Source organism: Xiphophorus hellerii, chromosome 24 (assembly GCF_003331165.1).
Source record: "Xiphophorus hellerii strain 12219 chromosome 24, Xiphophorus_hellerii-4.1, whole genome shotgun sequence".
Taxonomy (NCBI): domain Eukaryota; kingdom Metazoa; phylum Chordata; class Actinopteri; order Cyprinodontiformes; family Poeciliidae; genus Xiphophorus; species Xiphophorus hellerii.
The window spans coordinates 10125780-10144957 of NC_045695.1; the positions used below are offsets into that span (position 1 = coordinate 10125780).

At 38.7% G+C, this 19178-nt stretch overlaps 1 long non-coding RNA gene across 1 annotated transcript; it reads left to right on the forward strand.

The window, feature by feature from the left end:
* The first annotated feature begins 11807 nt into the window (after nt 1–11807).
* Nucleotides 11808–18691, forward strand: LOC116716045 (uncharacterized). Its single transcript, XR_004338376.1, has 2 exons — nt 11808–12467; nt 17151–18691. It is a non-coding gene; the product is annotated as an uncharacterized LOC116716045 (long non-coding RNA).
* The last annotated feature ends 487 nt before the right edge of the window (nt 18692–19178 follow it).

Consider the following 19178-nt stretch of genomic DNA (forward strand, 5'->3'; position numbering starts at 1 on the left):
CAGTTTAAAAATTGCGTTGTGTTCTGTAAATAAACAAAACACAAGCAAAATCAATAAACTATATGCATATTCCAGTATACTGCGTTTTGGTTTTACATTCATTCTATTTAAATGTAGTTTGTTTGTGCTTACCAATGTTTTCTGGCCGGATGTCAGGCACCGTTTTCCCCTGGTCAGTTCGTCGATGTCTGGTTTTAGTTCTATTCTGTGGCAATCCGCAAAACGGCGTGTAGGTTTTCGTCAGTAATGCGCGATCTGTGCTTGGTCTTGTTTAAAGTCATTATTGAAAACATCTGTTCGCACAGATAGGTGCTTCCAAACGTGGACAAAACACGAGCTGCATGGAGTCGAAGCTGTGGCATCAAATCAGGGGGCAGTAGACGGTAAAAGTCCTCGATTGAAACATCACGGGACTTCGCTCTTTAGCTTCTTAGCTTGTCGATCTTTCAGTTTTATTCGCTGGGAAAATTAATCATCAGCTTGAGGTGACTCTGCTGCACTCTAGTGGCGAGAAGCCGTAATGTTGGTTGGTAAGAATCGGAAGGCATTATGGGATATGTAGGTTGTAGTCAATTCGTGCTCAAAACCTATTTTAAGTCAATCAATGGGGCTGTAAAACGGTGGTAGGGGGGAGAGGGCGACATAAAATGACGTAGCCGGCCACATGTGGCCCGCGGGCCTTGAGTTTGACACATGTGCAATAGAGGATCTATCTGCTGCTCATGCAAAACAGTCTATTTTAATCCCATGTGTAATAGTCATTGGGTTAAATCAGTTATATAATGCTGAAAAAGCAAGTAGTTGATGTAAAAATATTCAAGGCTTTTATTTTGAAATTTTCATCAAGCTTAATCTTAAATTGCCACACTAATCACATGTGTAACAATTGCTGGGTTAAATCAGTTATATAAAGCTCAAAAGAGCAATTTCCTGATGTAAAAATATTCAAGGCTTTTATTTTGAAATTTTCATCAAGCTTAATCTTAAATTGCCACACTAATCACATGTGTAACAATTGCTGGGTTAAATCAGTTATATAAAGCTCAAAAGAGCAATTTCCTGATGTAAAAATATTCAAGGCTTTTATTTTGAAATTTTTGTTAAGCTTCATTTCAAAGGGCCAAACTAATACCATGTGTAACAGTGCTTTGGATGAAAAAGTCAAATAAAGCCAAAAAGAGCAATTACATGATGTAAAAATATTCAAGGCTTTTATTGTGAAATTTTTGTTAAGCTTCATTTTAAAGTTCAAAACTAATCCCATGTGTAACAGTTACTGAGTTAAATCAGTTATATACAGCCCATAGCAGCAGGTAGTTCTAAAGGCCAGTTCAGTCCTGATCTGTTTCAACTGAGGATAGATAGAACTACAGCGATGCGTATTCGTAGTCCAAACCAGCAGCCAATAGCCTCTTGAGATCCGTTGCTATGGCAAATAATGGTCTCAGCAGGGTGTGAGCTCTGAGCTCTGAGCTCTCAAACACACAATTGTGTGTTTGAGCAAACACGTTTTACTGACAAAAAAGCATTGGAAACAAATCCTTCTTGTTCGGGAACCGTAATACATATTCGAAAAGCGTTTCGAGCGTATGAGAGGGCTATGTGTCTTCTGCGATAGTCCCGAGATTCATATCTGTACCTCACTCAGAACATTTACAGCGATGAGAGAAAGAAATGTTGTGCCCAGATCTGAAATTCTATTCAAATACATGGGAGAGAGCCTCAGACAGCCTCAGAAAATCCTGTCGCATGACTTTGCTCTGAAGCACCGTGACAGAAAACCGTACGGTCTAGATAAATTTCGAAAACATTTTACCGGAGCAGACAGGCGTATCAATGTCAGGACCGATTTTGATACTAATCGTGCGATATTTGTGGGCGTGATGGCGATTTCAAAAATGATTTGGGCTGAAAAAGTTGTCTTCATCTCTCACTCTAAGCAGCCAGACACGCACTCTAACTTTAGGAAAAATGAGAAACTTTGGGTCGCTTAGAGGCAAATTGTGGACAAACCGTAACTGGTATCGACGAGCCGTCTTCACTTTCGAAGAGATCACAGACGTATCTACAAAATGAAATTTGAATGGCATTTCTAGGTGAATTTGTGACGACACAGAAAATCCTCAAAAATAGGGTATTTCTAGGATTTTTCCCATTGACTTATAATGGGGTTTTTTTCGTAGTTTTTTGCGAATTATGTCGCCACGTTAAGCCCAAATCCCACCAGCAGTAATAGCTGGAATGGCGTGAATTTTCTGCAGGTTTTGATACCTCATTTGTAGGTGTGCACCAAGCGGTATGAGCCGCATTAACGGTTACGGAAGAAAAATAAAGAAGAACTAGAAAATTTCGGAAGAAATTTAGCCGGGGCCTGCCAAGGCGCGCCCGTCGGGCATGGGCCCGGCGTCGTCACGCCACAAATCGGCGTCGACGCTAAAGAACGCCGCGACGTAATCAGTGGCACGCGGAGAACCGCAAGAACGTTAAGCGAGGCGGACGTGCACCGTTCGGTACGATTTAAAATGTTGTCAAGGCTTTTATTTTGGAAGTTTTGTTAAACTTCATTTCAAAGGGCCAAACTAATCCCATGCGTAATAGTCCTTGGGTTAAAATAGTTATATAATGCTCAAAACACAAGTAGCTGACGTAAAAATATTCAAGGCTTTTATTTTGAAATTTTCAGTATGCTTCATTTTAAAGTTCCGAACTAATACCACGTGTAACAGTGCTTTGGATGAAAAAGTCAAATAAAGCCAAAAAGAGCAATTACGTCATGTAAAAATATTCAAGGCTTTTATTTTGAAACTTTTGTTAAGCTTCATTTCAAAGGGCCAAACTAATACCATGTGTAACAGTGCTTTGGATGAAAAAGTCAAATAAAGCCAAAAAGATCAATTACGTCATGTAAAAATATTCAAGGCTTTTATTTTGAAATTTTCAGTATGCTTCATTTCAAAGGGCCAAACTAATTCCATGTGTAACAGTGCTTTGGATGAAGAAGTCAAATAAAGCCAAAAAGAGCAATTACGTCATGTAAAAATATTCAAGGCTTTTATTTTGAAATTTTCAGTATGCTTCATTTCAGAGGGCCAAACTAATCCCATGTGTAACAGTGCTTTGGATGAAAAAGTCATACAAAGCCAAAAACAGCAATTACATGATTTAAAAATATTCAAGGCTTTTATTTTGAAATTTTCATTACGCTTCATTTTAAAGTTCTGAACTAATACCATGTGTAACAGTGCTTTGGATGAAAAAGTCAAATAAAGCCAAAAAGAGCAATTACATGATGTAAAAATATTCAAGGCTTTTATTTTGAAATTATTATTATGCTCCATTTTCAAAGTTCCGAACTAATCCCATGTGTAACATTGCTTTGGATGAAAAAGTCATATACGGCCAAAAAGAGCAATTACGTCATGTAAAAATATTTAAGGCTTTTATTTTGAAATTTTCAGTATGCTTAATTTTAAAGTTCCAAACTAATCCCATGTGTAACAGTGCTTTGGATGAAAAAGTCACATAAAGCCAAAAACAGCAATTGCCTGATGTAAAAATATTCAAGGCTTTTATTTTGAAATTATTATTATGCTCCATTTTAAAGTTCCGAACTAATCCCATGTGTAACATTGCTTTGGATGAAAAAGTCATATACGGCCAAAAAGAGCAATTACGTCATGTAAAATATTCAAGGCTTTTATTTTGAAATTTTCAGTATGCTTAATTTTAAAGTTCCAAACTAATCCCATGTGTAACATTGCTTTGGATGAAAAAGTCATATACGGCCAAAAAGAGCAATTACGTCATGTAAAATATTCAAGGCTTTTATTTTGAAATTTTCAGTATGCTTAATTTTAAAGTTCCAAACTAATCCCATGTGTAACAGTTACTGAGTTAAATCAGTTATATACAGCCCATAGCAGCAGGTAGTTCTAAAGGCCAGTTCTCAGTCCTGATCTGTTTCAACTGAGGATAGATAGAACTACAATGATGCGTATTTGTAGTACAAATCAGCAGCCAATAGCCTCTTGAGTTCCGTTGCTATGGCAAATAATGGTCTCAGCAGGGTGTGAGCTCTGAGCTCTGAGCTGTCAAACACACAATTGTGTGTTTGAGCAAACACGTTTTACTGAAAAGAAGCATTGGAAACAAATCCTTCCTGTTCGGGAACCGTAATACATATTCGAAAAGCGTTTGTAGCGTATGACAGTTCAATGTGTCTTCTGCGATAGTCCCGAGATTCATATCTGTACCTCACTCAGAGCATTTACAGTGATGAGAGAAAGAAATGTTGTGCCCAGATCTGAACCGAGATGGGCTGTCACTCTAATTTGAAGAAAAATGAGAAACTTTGGGTCGCTTAGAGGCAAATTGTGGACAAACCGTAACTGGTATCGACGAGCCGTCTTCACTTTCGAAGAGATCACAGACGTATCTACAAAATGAAATTTGAATGGCATTTCTAGGTGAATTTGTGACGACACAGCAAATCCTCAAAAATAGGGTATTTCTAGGATTTTACCCATTGACTTATAATGGGTTTTTTTTCGTAGTTTTTCGCGAATTATGTCGCCACGTTAAGCCCAAATCCCACCAGAAGTAATAGCTCCAATGGCGTGAATTTTCTGCACGTTTTGATACCTCATTTGTAGGTGTGCACCCAGCGGTATGAGCCGCATTAACGGTTACGGAAGAAAAATAAAGAATAAAGAGACACCTTGTTGGGTGTAGAGTAATAGGTTCCTGCCATTGCTTTGCATGGCAGGCCCCAATAAAGAAACACTTTCTCCGACAATAACAATAGGTTCCTGCCATTGCTTTGCATGGCAGGCCCCAATAAGGCAGGAGGGGGTGGGGGCTCTGACAAGTTGAGTTAGTGCCAACATAACAGTGGGCTTAACCTTTGTTTGTTTGAAATGAAAATAAGGCAACAAAGGGTCGGCTGAAAAAAAAATTGCAGGTTAATCACAGGCTTTTCAATGAGGCCTCTATGCAACCAAAGTTTTCCCTTATCCAAACATTACACAGGTAAGGAATTTGCAACCAAGCTCTTTAGAAATCCTTTGGAAAGACACGGATAAACGGATTTGCTGGTGCTGGCACGAGGTGTCAACCTGAAGAGCGGCGCATTCTGTCTTCCACGTCGTAATCGTATAAAACACGCCCGGACAGAGGGGCCGTTACAGCCGTGCTAATTCAAAATCAATGCGCCGGTCGATGCAAACACAAACCCCTGGCTTCTGTAACAATGGCGGCGTTATATTTCCACATAGAGCGGTGTGAGGAGGCTGTGACCAAGAGGAGCGTAAACCTCATGATGCGGCACTTCGCCCACCTCCTCCCTCGTTTGCACAACGGAACATGCTTATCGCTGCACCTTGGGCGGTGAAGCAGCTGCCAAAATAGCCGCCACTCAAGTTGTAAAAAGACGACGTGATTGAAATGACAGAAGAACAGCCTTTTAGAGAGTGCATGGGAAGCATTAACCTGGCTTTCAGTGTTCCGCAAAGGGCCCTTTAGCCCCATGTCAACCCCCACACAGCTGAGTTCCAGTGATGTTTATTGCTCTAAAAGGACAACACTATGGCATTCGCTCCCATAAACACATGCAGACAACATAATGAAACAGAAATGAGTGATAAAACCTCCCCATAAGCCCTTGCTTTAACTTTGATGACATCCATTTGCAGTTTTGCCTCGATGACACTACATAGCGTCAAGTAAAAAAAAAAAAGTCCTGCCATTAATATTTATGGAAATTGCTTCCTGCCGGGCAAGGATTATTGTCCTCATTTAAATCCTACTTATGTCAGCCCTCTAAGACACAACCCGAACACACATGGGTATAAAAGTCGATTGCCAGAGTTCTATAATTTTGTTTTATTAATTTATTCCAGCATTAAGAAACAAAGAAGATCCCCTTGGGGGAGTTCGTTTCTTCCTGCATCAAGCTTGGATGGACTCGCTGGGTGACACGTGCAGCATTACAACTGAACTCCCTGAAAACAGCAGTGGGTGAACAATGCGTATGTAGGGGAGATAAAACTCTCTCTGCCTTTGGATATCCAGGCAGAACAGAGGCAGCCCTTTATTTAAATTCACCCACTGAAACGACCAAGCGACTTCTGGCATTGCACAAAGATAAAAACGTACATGCAGGCCTGTTAGTCACGTTCGTCCATGTGCAGGCTTTTGTGAAATAAGTTGGACTTCCATCTCAAAGGGGATCTCTAAAGCTTCAAGCTGTTTTGATTGTTCATGCAAGTAGCTTTGCTTGGGGAACCTTGATGTCTGTCCAGTTGATTCATAATTTCTTCCAATGTGAAATAGCTCCACAACCTTTATACTAGATCAATGTGCACAGCTTTTCAAAACTTCAAGGGCTTTGTGATGTAGAGGTGATGAGACTATGATTAAAAAAGGGGCTGGAAATAAAAAAAAGACACACAAAACTAATTGCCAGTGTCCACAACCTTAGATTTTGGGTGTCTTGAGTACACACCTAACATCAATAGTGGTGAACCTAACTGATGCCACTGAATTTTCATGATTACTCAGCTGCATTCTTTAGCAAAGGTATATTTAGCAAGGTCGTTGCAAAAGTGTTTCATTGTACAAAGTCATCAGTCAGAAAATCATTTTATGAATTTCAGTAACATTAACAACACAATACATTAACAAATAAAGATAGTGGTATACATGAGATAGCAACCATACATCCACCAAATGTCTGGGTTAAGGAACAAGTTTGCAAGACAAAAGTTTTTTCTTCCAGAGAAAACTTGACAGACAGCTGCTCCATCCTTGTAGGGTCATGTTTTATAGTCTGATTAAACCAATGTAAAATTTTGGGCCATTATTCCACAAGGTCTGCTTTTACCCAAAAAAGAAAACACAAAAGAAGACCAATGCTAAAAATGAGCTTTGGGTATTTGAGGAGGTACTAGTCAACTTTTCTCCCAACACCTTTTGGTGTCTAAAGCTAAACATATTAGTGTGAGTCCAAGCATAAGTCAAAATCATCAAGATAATTGCTTCAGCAGATAATTAAAGCCTTGGAAAGGCCCAGTCGGAGTTCAGAACCAAATCTGACAATAAATCTGAGTCATTTTAAGAATACTGCTGACAAGAGAAGTCCTTACAAACAGACAGATCCTAAATATTTGGGACAACTTCCAAGCTACAGACTCTTAAAGATAAATTCCTGTTTGTGAATCAAAAGGTTCTGAATCTTAGAATAAGAAGGGTTCTCACACATTGATAAACACTTTAAAAGTTTTGTAACAGCTTAATTTTTAAGTCGTAAAAGCTTGGTATTTTAACAGCGGTGGGCAAACGCTTGAGGTCTACACAAAAGGAGGAGGATAGGTTATCTGTCAGACATGGGACACAGTGTTCACGAGTTGGATCAGCAATCTTAGCCTCTATGAATCAATCATTTTAAGCATTTTATAAAGTTCAAAAACAGGACAAATGAGTCCAAATTCACTTATTGTACCAGATTGAAATCAAATGCATCTCTGCTGATGATGTGTTTGGGAAGTGACTCACTTTAATATCCAGCCTCAAATAGCCCTCGCAGGCTACTCAGTTATGCAGCCTGTCACTGCCAGGCAAACACACACAGTTATGGCTGGCTTGTCTCCGCTTCTGGAGGAAGGAAGGAAAGGCAGCGCCGCAGTGACCATCTTCCAGGAGACTGGATCTACGTCCTTTTCTCTGGGAGTTTTTTAAAAGTAGAATTCATTATTCATCCAACTTTTGGATTTACATTTTTGCTTGGTTTGGGGTAAAGCATCTAAATTATTTACCTAAGATACTCTTGTATTTCTGTATTTCAATTGAAAAAGTAAAACTTATATTAAAGTGTTTTTAATCAGATTAAAAGGCTCCAGTCAGCCATTTTGGAACACCAACAATGAGCATAACGATTGGTTAAACAAAGCAAAATTTCCACAGAAAGGAAGTCTGAAAAGCAGTCATTAAGGGACGATAGAAAATCTGAGCAGATGAGCATGGTGTGGTGCTGAATTACATAAAACCTCACCATTCTCTACTTTATCCAACTAGATTATTTCTGTCTTGATTGGTCCTCTATTTACGCAACCCAGTTTGTGATGATTGCTCCATAACTGATGGAGTCTCTCATTTCCGTCTTTGATTGTGCCAAAAATAAATAAATAAAAAACTGGCACTGCTCGAGCGGCAGTGTCTGGTAAGAATGTTCTCAGGAGTAGCACACAGGATGTAATCTGACACATTGGACGTACAATAATAGTATACACAATGGTATTTCCATATTTGTCCTTCCACTTATCTTTAATTCATTGATGCAAAGCTTTGAAGAGCTAACTTCTTTGGCTGCAACCTTTGTTGCCTTGCCGTTCTTTGTGAAGTAATCTTGGATCACCGTATTATGTAGGCCATAATATGGTTGCTTCAAGAGATATAAACAATTTCCAACAAGTTTTTTTTTTAATAATTACAACAAGTTTTACTTTTTGTATTAAAATACTGAAAAAAGTAACTTTTTGATTATATTCTCATTCAGATTTAAAGGTGTTGAATTAGAAACCATAGTGATTCCTGTTGCTTTTTACGCTTTATTGATCCCTCTCACAAGGCTAATAGCAGAAGTTCAAACAGGTGTGAAGCACTTCTGGTTTGCTTTCAGTTTAAAGTGTCTATGATGGCTCTAAATTCCTCGGAGTTCACATCACTGACAACCTCTGCCGGTCTGCCAACACCTTTCCAAGAACAAATGAGCTGTTTATTGCCTTATCGATTACCTCTTGTTCTCGCGCGCCCCGTTCCACGGGCTTCATTACCATATTAAAATGCGCACGGCTCTGCCGAGAGCATTTCGTCTTGGCCACGATTATCTCTGGCAGTTACAGTCCCAATCAAAATAGGATTTGCATGTGCAGCAAGGGAGCCTGTGATGTGCGCTGCAGCTGTGCCGGTTCCAATTAAGAGGGAGTTGTTGTTCTATCCATATTTCATCCAGCAAAGCATTGATTTCCTGCCAATGCTGTTTTTAGGACACCTAATTGATGGAGTCATCACTTTTATGAATTAAATGCTAACATCAGAGGCCTTTGTCTGTCATTTTGCATGGTTGACTGAGCCCAGTTGTACGGGAAATTAATCTTTGAGGTTAAAATGGGACAATGTCACTTTCAAGTGAAAGAAAAACACTCCATTCACTAGGCTCCAGGTTGTGTTGATGCCGGCTGCTAAATTTAGCTTATCTTTGCAAAACAGTTGACATTCGAATGTGATTATGTCACCAAACTAGACGGTTTGATGCCGTCATCTAGAAACTTGTGATCTGACTTAATGAGTATTCAAAAAATATTCCATTTTCTCGTCCTAATTTGACTATTTTATACTGCAGAAACCCCCAGCTGGGCTCCCAGCATTTAACATCTACTTCTATTTTACATTTAGCCATTGTACTGAATAGCTAAATGAGACATTCAGGAGCTTTGCTCTGAGGCAATTTTTGATTTTAAGGCACAGCAGAGACATCAGCAAATCCCCAGCCAAGAAGGTACAGTAAGTTCCCCATACGGAAATGGAATAATCAATGTTTTCAATCAGATGGCCCCTTATCAAAGTTTTGGCACTCCCAAATAGCGTGTCGTGCTACATCAAAGATCTGGAAACCGCGCTCACCTTGGCCTGTGTGGTGAGCTGTCAGATTTCACATGAAAATTCCTTTTGCTCCTTTTCCCCATGAACGCTGTGACCAGAGCTCATTTGGAGCAGTGTTTTAATTCCCACATTGATGTGGGAAGCTGTCAGCCGGCTGTCGTGGCTTTGCGGCTTTATATAGAACATTCCTAGGCCCGGTACATAGGCTCTGATGTTCTTAAAAACACTACACTGTGCTTATTACAAGCTGATTAAAGGTGGCAGTGAGGACAGATAATGAAGTGAGGCGGGAGAAAGCTGTTTACAAAACAGTTGAGGTTGATTTATGTGAAGGTGACGCTTAAAGCCTTGAACATCCTTCCTGACTGATTTAGATACACACGGACAGCTTTTGGGATGGTTGTCACACCTGACGTTTAATTTAGACATTATAGACTTTAATCTAAAATGAAATATGGATTCATTGTCTATTTAGGCTATAAAAAAACTTATGGAAGTAAATATTGAGATTCTCCAATGTCTGTTGCACATTTCTGGTATGCAGCCATGTCCGCAAACAAAACAATAGATGACGAAGTCGCTTTTGTCGACTCGTTTTTGCTACAAAAAGCAATCTGATGGGATGCTAGAATTGTTGAGTACAAGATATGATAGATGGAGTTAGTTTATTATGGAAGCTATTAAAGCCTAAAATAGCATCTCATTGCAAAACATGTTTCAGGCAGATGTCTCCAAACTTAATGTCGGCGTCCACTCTCCACGATTTTTAAAGTGATATTTTCCAGAATGAAACTTTTAAAACTGAATGGGACAGCATTTTACAATAATCTAATTGGTTGGAAAACCTAACAGTTAGAAACAATCAATATATTTGTTGAGCTGTTAAGTTAGTGAATGGATAGACAGTAATGAAGATAAACAATACTTAAAAATTAGGACAAAGATCAAGATGCTTTGCTAAATATCATGACATCCACTGTTTCCCTACACATTCACATTTAAAACTCCAGATTCACTCATGTGTGAGCTGCAGTAACTTTTCAGTATTTTACCAGTGTTGGTAAAGGTAATAAGATTCTGTTGTTTCTGAGATGCAAAAGAAGTGAAGAACTGCTCTAGAATACACAGTTCAATGATTTTGGGACGATGCTGAAATCGGAGATTACAAACTGTCTTTTCAAGATCTTGCTTATGATGCAAGACAAACTAAAACTAGAGTACCATACCTCTTCTGTATGCTAAAAAAATATTAAAGCATAGATAATTTTATATTAGGATATGATGAGATTTTTTGGATCTTTGGAACTGTTTTGCTTTTTTAACCACACCCTATTCCTCCTGGTCTGTCTTTGTGAAACTTTGTGATGTTAATGTATAAAAAGGTGCATATAGGTGCATATGTATATAGATATACTGTATATATTGTTTTTTTAGTACCTTGCAAATGTATTTAATAGTCCTTCAACTGTTTAAATTTGCTCAATTTGCATTAAATCTATAACTCAACCCAATTTGTCATCCGAGTGGTTGAAGTTGATGGTTGTAAGGGGACAAAATGTGAAAAGGTTAAGAAATAAAGTCTGGAAACATTTTCAGTATTTATATTCAGCCTTGTAGAAATGTCCTCAATATTCCTCCATGTTAGTTAAGTCTAGTTCGATAGTTTCTGGTATGACAGAAGTATTGTGGTTTGTATGGTTCAGATGCACTGCTTACTAATTTATCAAGGTATTTCGGGCTTGTTTTAAAGATCAACATGTGGGGGGGAAAAAAAAGAGAACTTAGTTGGCTGAAGTTTAAATGTCAGACACTTCTATTTCCAGCTGGATATCGCCGTGTCCCTAATAAAGTTTTTATGCCACACGATTGCTTTTGTAACTTCTCTTGTGCATGTCTGTGGGAGCATCATTTTTTAATGTCCATTTTGCAGTTTCTGTTCCAGGCGAGTCTGGAACTCTCACAGATGTTGTGTGCAAGATGCCTTAATTATTTCCCATGTCCACATCCTAGAGGCAGCCAGGATTTCAAACGCTCCTAATTTGACATCTCGACCCCGAGTGAGAGTTCCAAATGTTAGGGATTTTTTGGTATTATCATTTTATTCTTACTTTAGTTCACATTAAGTCTATAGATCTTTGTGATTTTCTGTTTAAAGTGTTCTCTTCTTTAAATGACCTGGAGGTCACTACTGTCTGTTCAACTTTACGAGAAATAGATAACACTGAGTTTCTCAGCCCTTTTGCAAGAACACCCCCTAATTTAGTAAATACCTGTGAACAGTCGTATTTTGTTTTCTTGACAGTATTGACCGAGATTTGAACCGGGCTCAGACCTTTGATCAGATATCACATCTGGACCTGGGTTGTTAGATGTTTGGGTTAGAAGTTTTATGACCTCTGTTGTTTTTCCGGACTGCCCCTTTGCCTGTCCTTCTCTGACAATAAAACAGGAGCCGTTGTAAGGGGAGCCCAGAACGCTTTGTGAAATTGATCGGAGGAGAAGTTTGACAAAGCCTTCCCTTTTGCAAAAGCTCCACGTAAAATTCATATACGTTGTCTGTGGTTCTTTATTTTATATAGGTTCGAAAGGAAAAATACCTATCATTTTGGTGCCGAAACCCGGGATCTCTCACCTCCCCCGCTGACAGGCAGAGGAAGACCCGCTGAATCCGTGCACGGCCAGATTCAATTGAACCTGGAAAGACAGACTCAGGAAGCAAATTCTTCGCTGGGCCAGCGACGTAGATCCGACTTTGTCTGCCAACGGCGGAGTGACGAGATCCGACTGGACAACCCGAAAACTACAGAAACGTAGGTGAATTTTAAGTCATACAGGTTTGAGTCCTTGTCAAATATTAATTTGACTAAAGAAATATAGGTTTGAGTCCTTGTCAAATATTAATTTGACTAAAGAAATATAGGTTTGAGTCCTTGTCAAATATTAATTTGACTAAAGAAATATAGGTTTGAGTCCTTGTCAAATATTAACATTTCAATTTGACTAAAGAATAATGAAGGGTTAGAGTCCCAGTTGACAGAGAGTTTCAACTAAAGGCAAAAGGTCAAGCTCTTAGAGCCCCTTACTTAGAGGACGCCTCTTAAGGGAAAGTCCTCACGTAGATAGGAAGTTTGTTATTTGCTGTGCTGATATTGGTGTTTTGTTTGCTGTTTTGTTGCTGTGTGTGCATGAAGGAGTGAATGGTGTTTCTCTCTCTGGGAGTAAAACTCTCTGCCTTCGGAATTAGAATCCAAAGTGAAGAACCGCTTGGAGCTCGGCTCTGAGTAGAAGCCTGTTCTTCAGGAGGCACTGAGCGCTGACTTACGGCACTTTCTCTGAGAGAGCACGCGATACTAGTATTTTTAAGCAAGAGATTTAAACAATGGGAAACACAAATTCCTGTAATTCCTCACTTATTGAGGGCCTCAAAGGGGATGAAAAGTACATGATGTCCAGATTTCCTGGTAGCATTGTACATATGAAAAAATGGAAAAAGAAATATAAAATAGATGGGAAGCTAAAAATTGATCAATGGCAAGCAATTGTGGGAATTTTGGAGAGTAGTGTAGCAAGAAAAAAAAAAAAAAAAAAGGAACAAATTAAAAAGGTTAAAGACAAAAGGCTCGTAGAATCAAATAACTTATTTGTAAGGCCAGAAGACAGTGATGGACGGAATGCTTCAGTGGGACGGGGAGAGCAGGTACGGCCGACTGCTCCTCCCCCAACCGCTGCGACAGATTCGTCTGCCCTTGTCTCAGTATTAACAAACTCGGTAGATAGTCAGCCGAGTGCACTTCTTAATATCAGAAAGTTAGAACAAATGTCTGTAAAAGGGCAAATTACAGTCATTTGTCAGGAACTAAACAAGGAACAAAAACAAAAACCACAACGTCCAGATGGATGTTGGAATTGTGGCCATTTTGGCCACTGGGCTAGACATTGCCCAGAAAACAAAATAAATCATCGGAAGGGTGGCAGATGGAAAAAAAAAAAAAACAAAAAACAAAAGTATAACTCCTCAGCATAAAGTTTTCTTCCACAACCAAACAAAACTTAACACCAGATCAAATTGATGAAATAGTGGATGTATGTGCAGCTTGGGATATGTTAAATGCATTAAAAGAAAAACCTTATATCACACTGATTGTTTGTGGGGAAAAAGTTGAATTTTTATGTGACACCGGTGCATGCAAAACAGTTTTAAAAACTAAAATAGAAGGTGTAAACCCCACAAATGAGTCCATTTGGGTGAAATCTGCCGATGGACAAACACATAGAGAATATATGTCAAAAAGCATATCTTTTAAAGATCCTGAAACAGGAATTAAAGTAAAAGCTTCTGTTGTAATGTCACATAAGTGTCCAATAAATCTGTTAGGTAGAGACCTAATGACAAAATTAGGGATGGCAGTAGTCCCTGTACAAGATGGCATGAGAGCTGTCAGACTAAATCATTCAGATCTGTATACAATTCACAAGGATGAAAAATCTACTGTTCATAAGATCTAAAGTCAGCTGACAATCCTCATGTCCCAAGAAAGCTTCTTAGAGAAGCTCGAGGACAGCTGGACTCGCCTGAAACAGAAATGAACTATAATCAGTTGCATGTAACAATGAACATCCTAAATGATTCACAGGATGATTATGTGCAAAAACAATTTGATGAGAAATGGAATGACACAATAAAAAAAAAAAAAAAAAAGGAAAAGAAAATTTTTCTCAGAGAACAATGTTTTTAAATGTATTGATTACTGGGTAGAATAATTATAAAAGATTAAAACACCCACTTGGTGCTATGATCCTTTAGCTGTATGTCTAGAGGTGTCAGCGATCAGAGTTTGGTACCGACCTGGACTTTATCCAGCCTCATATCTCACTTAAATTCCAAATGAGAGGAGGGCTGCTCGCTGGCTTCACAGATTCAGCATTAGGATCAATAAACTTAAGGTAATTCATTGATCTCTGATAAAATGATTACACAGACTAAGTTAATTTAAATGTAAATTAACTTACATTCTACATTTTAAAATTAAACATGGCAAAGGATGAAAGAGACTATGGGTTTTAACATGTTTCATGTTTATATGTGTTTTAAATGATTTATGTTTATAACATATAAACAATGTTGGGTACTAAGTGGCTAAAACTATACAATAAAAAGAGAGAAAATATATATATAAAGGAATAACAAACTAATAAACTCCTATTTGCTTCTTTCCTTTTCCTCTGTCTGAGCCTCGCTGCGGTGCGTCTAACCTCTGACCTCAACTCAAACCTGTCTTGCCATGGCCGAGATGATGTCCCTCTTTCGTCACTAGCTAATGACGGCAATCAAGAAGACAAAGAAGAGTTCTATCACCTCCAGACACTGAAGTATCTGCTGATTTTAATTCCTTGACACCTGGGAACTGCCACTGAGCAAACTCTAGTATGGTGTCCTGCTGGACATTGGACTGAAATTACATTCTTGTGTTTGGATGCAACTGAACTCTTACAACCTCTGCTGATCTACTCCCTGACATCAGCGTGGAGAAGGAAAAGATAACGTACTTCTGAGACAAAGACAACAAACTGAACTATTTGATGCTTGTTTTATTTGTGAACTGTTTGGACATTGACAGAGGGACAGGTTGGACAACTCAAGATCCAACACCAGTGCCAGTTGGACTGACAGGAAACTGCAGAGAGAGTAGGAGGGAGGAGGGAGGATTACACCCCAGCGACGCCAGCACTGGGAGGAGGAGGGAGAAGTGAAACAGAAAGGAGAAATCCAAAGATAAGTGTATCACACACACAGCTGTCATACACTGTTATTGCATTGAAGATTTGCTTGCTAACCCTGCACACAAATTATCTAGCCAGAAGAGGAAGTCTTAGAGGCTTTTATGTTCAATGATAGACAAATTCTCTCAGTTTGTCCCTGTTAACTCTGAGTCCTGAACAGCAGGACCACTGCTAAGGATCCTTTTAGGGTCCACGAGCCAAAGGTTGGGAAACCGTGAAGGGAAAACTGCAATCATTGAAAGTTCAGCAAAGAACTAGCATAAACTTATGCCACTAAATTACACCAACTAAAAATCATCAAAGATTTTAAGCTAATAATTATTTGCAAAATTTCCTTTTTCCTTTTTTAAAGGACATGCTAGTTTGGATTTAAAATTAAAATATCTCTAAGTGTTAAAACTAAAAATAATAATAAATAATTGATGCTGCAGTGTTTGTAGACCATTAAATATTTGTTGCACAGTCAATGTAGAGTTAAATTTTTTAATGAATCTACATTTTATTGAATTGGGTGAAGTGTTACAGCAGCAGGAAAATCAGTTACTGCTGGATTCTAACACATGTAGTTCCTTTAAAATGTGCACGTTGCCTACAACAGGATTCTGACAACTAGAGATAAATGTTAACAAATTAAAAATGTTATTAAGAAATATTGGAAAAATTTTTAAAACGTCAGAAAATTTGATAATAAATTGTCAGCTGGTTTGGAATGTGAGGTTAAAATAAACTTAGATGTCAAGTAACTGGATACTCCAAACTGATGATTGTGAATAAGAATAATATTTTCTAGACTAAAGTTTAAAACTTTGAATCTAGGTTTGATTGATTGATGATTATTAAATTCATAAAGAAATACTGAATTAGAGGATTTGAGATTTTTGTTTGATTTTGGGAAGGTCATTTTTTTTTGAAAGAGTAAGGAAATGTTCTGCAGACGAGCCAACTCTGGGTTGTGCCATCTGACAGGAGTAGAGCAGAAGTGTTCCACCTTGATGAATTTGACAACTTCCACATAGACAAACCTTCCTACCACAATCCCTGTAAGGCAGTTGCAATTTTGACACATGGATATTGTCAATGTGTCAACTGGGAGGAATGATTATTAAAATGAAATGAATCACGGATTAAAATGAAAAAATCAAATTCTTACTTAAAAATTTTTTTTAGTGCTGTATAGTACTGCATGACCTCTTTGTGTTAAAAACAATCCTCAGGGAAACATGAGACCAAAAAGAGGAAGTTTCCCTAAACCTTCTTATCAATTCCAGACAATGCATATGGATTTTAGTGAACTTACACAAAGCGGACCATATAAATATTGTTTGTTAATGATTGATGCTTTTTCTAAATGGGTTGAAATAGTCCCAGCAAAGCACGCAGATGCTTTGACAGTAGCTAAAGCTATTTGTAAAACTGTTATTCCATCACATGGCATACCACTACCTTTTTATAATAAAAAGTAGATTAAGAAATGTATGGAAACAAATGTTTAGATTTGGTAAAGATGTAAATAAGAATTACACTCACACAAGAAGGATTAACCATTTGAAATAATTCATGAAAGACCATACAGCTTGCCAATGTTTTCTGCAGATTTGCAGAAAGCAGATGTGGAAAAAAAAAAAAAATTGACAGAGTACATGATCAGGACGCTAAAGCAGAAAGAGGTGTCAAATGCAAATTTACTGCCCTCTGCCTCTACTCTCCCACAGAAAGCCCCTCCCATCAAGCCAGGAGACTGGCTTGTCAGAGAAAGGAAGAGCTGGGCCAGCCCACTGTGGGAGGGACCATTCCAAGTGCTGATAACCACACCAACTGCTGTAAATATTGCTGAAAGACCCAGATGGATACATCTCAGTCACTGTACGGTACAGAGAGTGTTAGACTTCTAGATTGAGTGATGGGGAAGATCTGGCTACACAGGGAATTCACTGTATAGATGTGTTTTGTCTCAACGCCAGCAGAAGAATTCAACAGATCCTCACTCTTTTAGCCTAGAAATTCTGACATCTCTGTAATCTGAGCAGCAATGGGACTCTCACAAGCCAGGTGGAATCCCTGCTGTGCTGTGACTGCAGCATGTTTATTGTGTTGGAGTGGGGGCTGTCTCACCCTCAACAAGATAAGGAGAGAAGCAGACACATCCTTCCCCCAGACTCATTCACAAGATTACAACCCCTATTTGTGGTGGCAACTGATGAATAGAACTGCATATGAAGAAAATGGGACCAACACATAACTGTGGTCTAAGACATGGAAACAAGCACACACCCAAGTGACACCATACATCTGCCACAGATAGACCTCTGACTACCAGAAGTAATTATTTTGGTTAGTCTTAAGCCAGGAGCCCTTGGTGTCTGTGTGTATAATGGCACCACCTTTCTGGGGACAGCTCCATAGAACCTGTGAAACAAAAAATCTACACCTCCTGTGACAAGAAAGCAGACATTTTCGACTGTGACGACTGCCAAGCGACGAACCACATCAGTACTGCCTGTTCCAAAAGATGGAAGTCTGACCGCAACTGTACCAGAGTTATTCTTCTAAAGATGAGGAAGTTCGACATCAGAAGCAAGACCAGGGGACGTCAAAGTCACCTTCTGCAGCACCATCATTCCAGGGAACAGAGGATCCAGGACAATGGCAGACTGTGACTTCCCTGAAAAAGGTCCAGGATGCTCACAGCCATGGACGCTACTGCACTAGGAGAGATGTCATGCCGAAAGCCCAGCCCAAAGGTGGGGAGGCCTTACTAAAAAAACTGGAGTTCCTTGGAAATTCCGGATCTGGAGCGACAGAGAAGTGTATATCCAAAGTCTATTCCCATCAGTGGGAGTAGCTGAAGTTCGAGACCATGTTGAGATCAACAGGAACTGGAGGAACTATACATGATGCCCTGCATGAATGGGAAGAGCTTAAAGACTATGTGGACGATGCAACTCAGAGGTCACAGCCTTTTGACTCTATTTCTTGGCTCACCTCCGGACCCTGGTGGCAGCCTTTTTATTAAAGATGGGAACACCCATCATGACTGTACTGATCCTATTCTGTCCCTATACAACCTGCATCATTCCAAGTCTTCGTAGCATGATGTTAAAGACATTTAACACTGCTTTGATCAGCTATCAGATGGACAGGGTAACCTCTGACACAGATGAGGACTACATCTGGTTTCCAGAAAAATGAAGATAAACAGGAAAACAGGAACATATGATGATGTGCTATACCTAATAAACAGATTAAATCATTTGCTCAATGGCTCCTGCACTGAACATGTGACAATAGATGATGTTCGTGATTTAAGATGCATTTGGGGTATACTGTTTCTTTTATTTTTCATTTATTGCATTATATTCCATATATTCATTGTGTATTTTCTGTGTTTAGATTAGAAAAAAAAAAAAAAAAAAAAAAATCTTGCATTTATTGGTTCTTTTCTTTTCTTTTCTTTTCTGTGCTTAGCTTTTGCTTAATAAAATGATAAAAGGGGGGAATGTTAGGGATTTTTTGGTATTATCATTTTATTCTTACTTTAGTTCACATTAAGTCTATAGATCTTTGTGATTTTCTGTTTAAAGTGTTCTCTTCTTTAAATGACCTGGAGGTCACTACTGTCTGTTCAACTTTACGAGAAATAGATAACACTGAGTTTCTCAGCCCTTTTGCAAGAACACCCCCTAATTTAGTAAATACCTGTGAACAGTCGTATTTTGTTTTCTTGACAGTATTGACCGAGA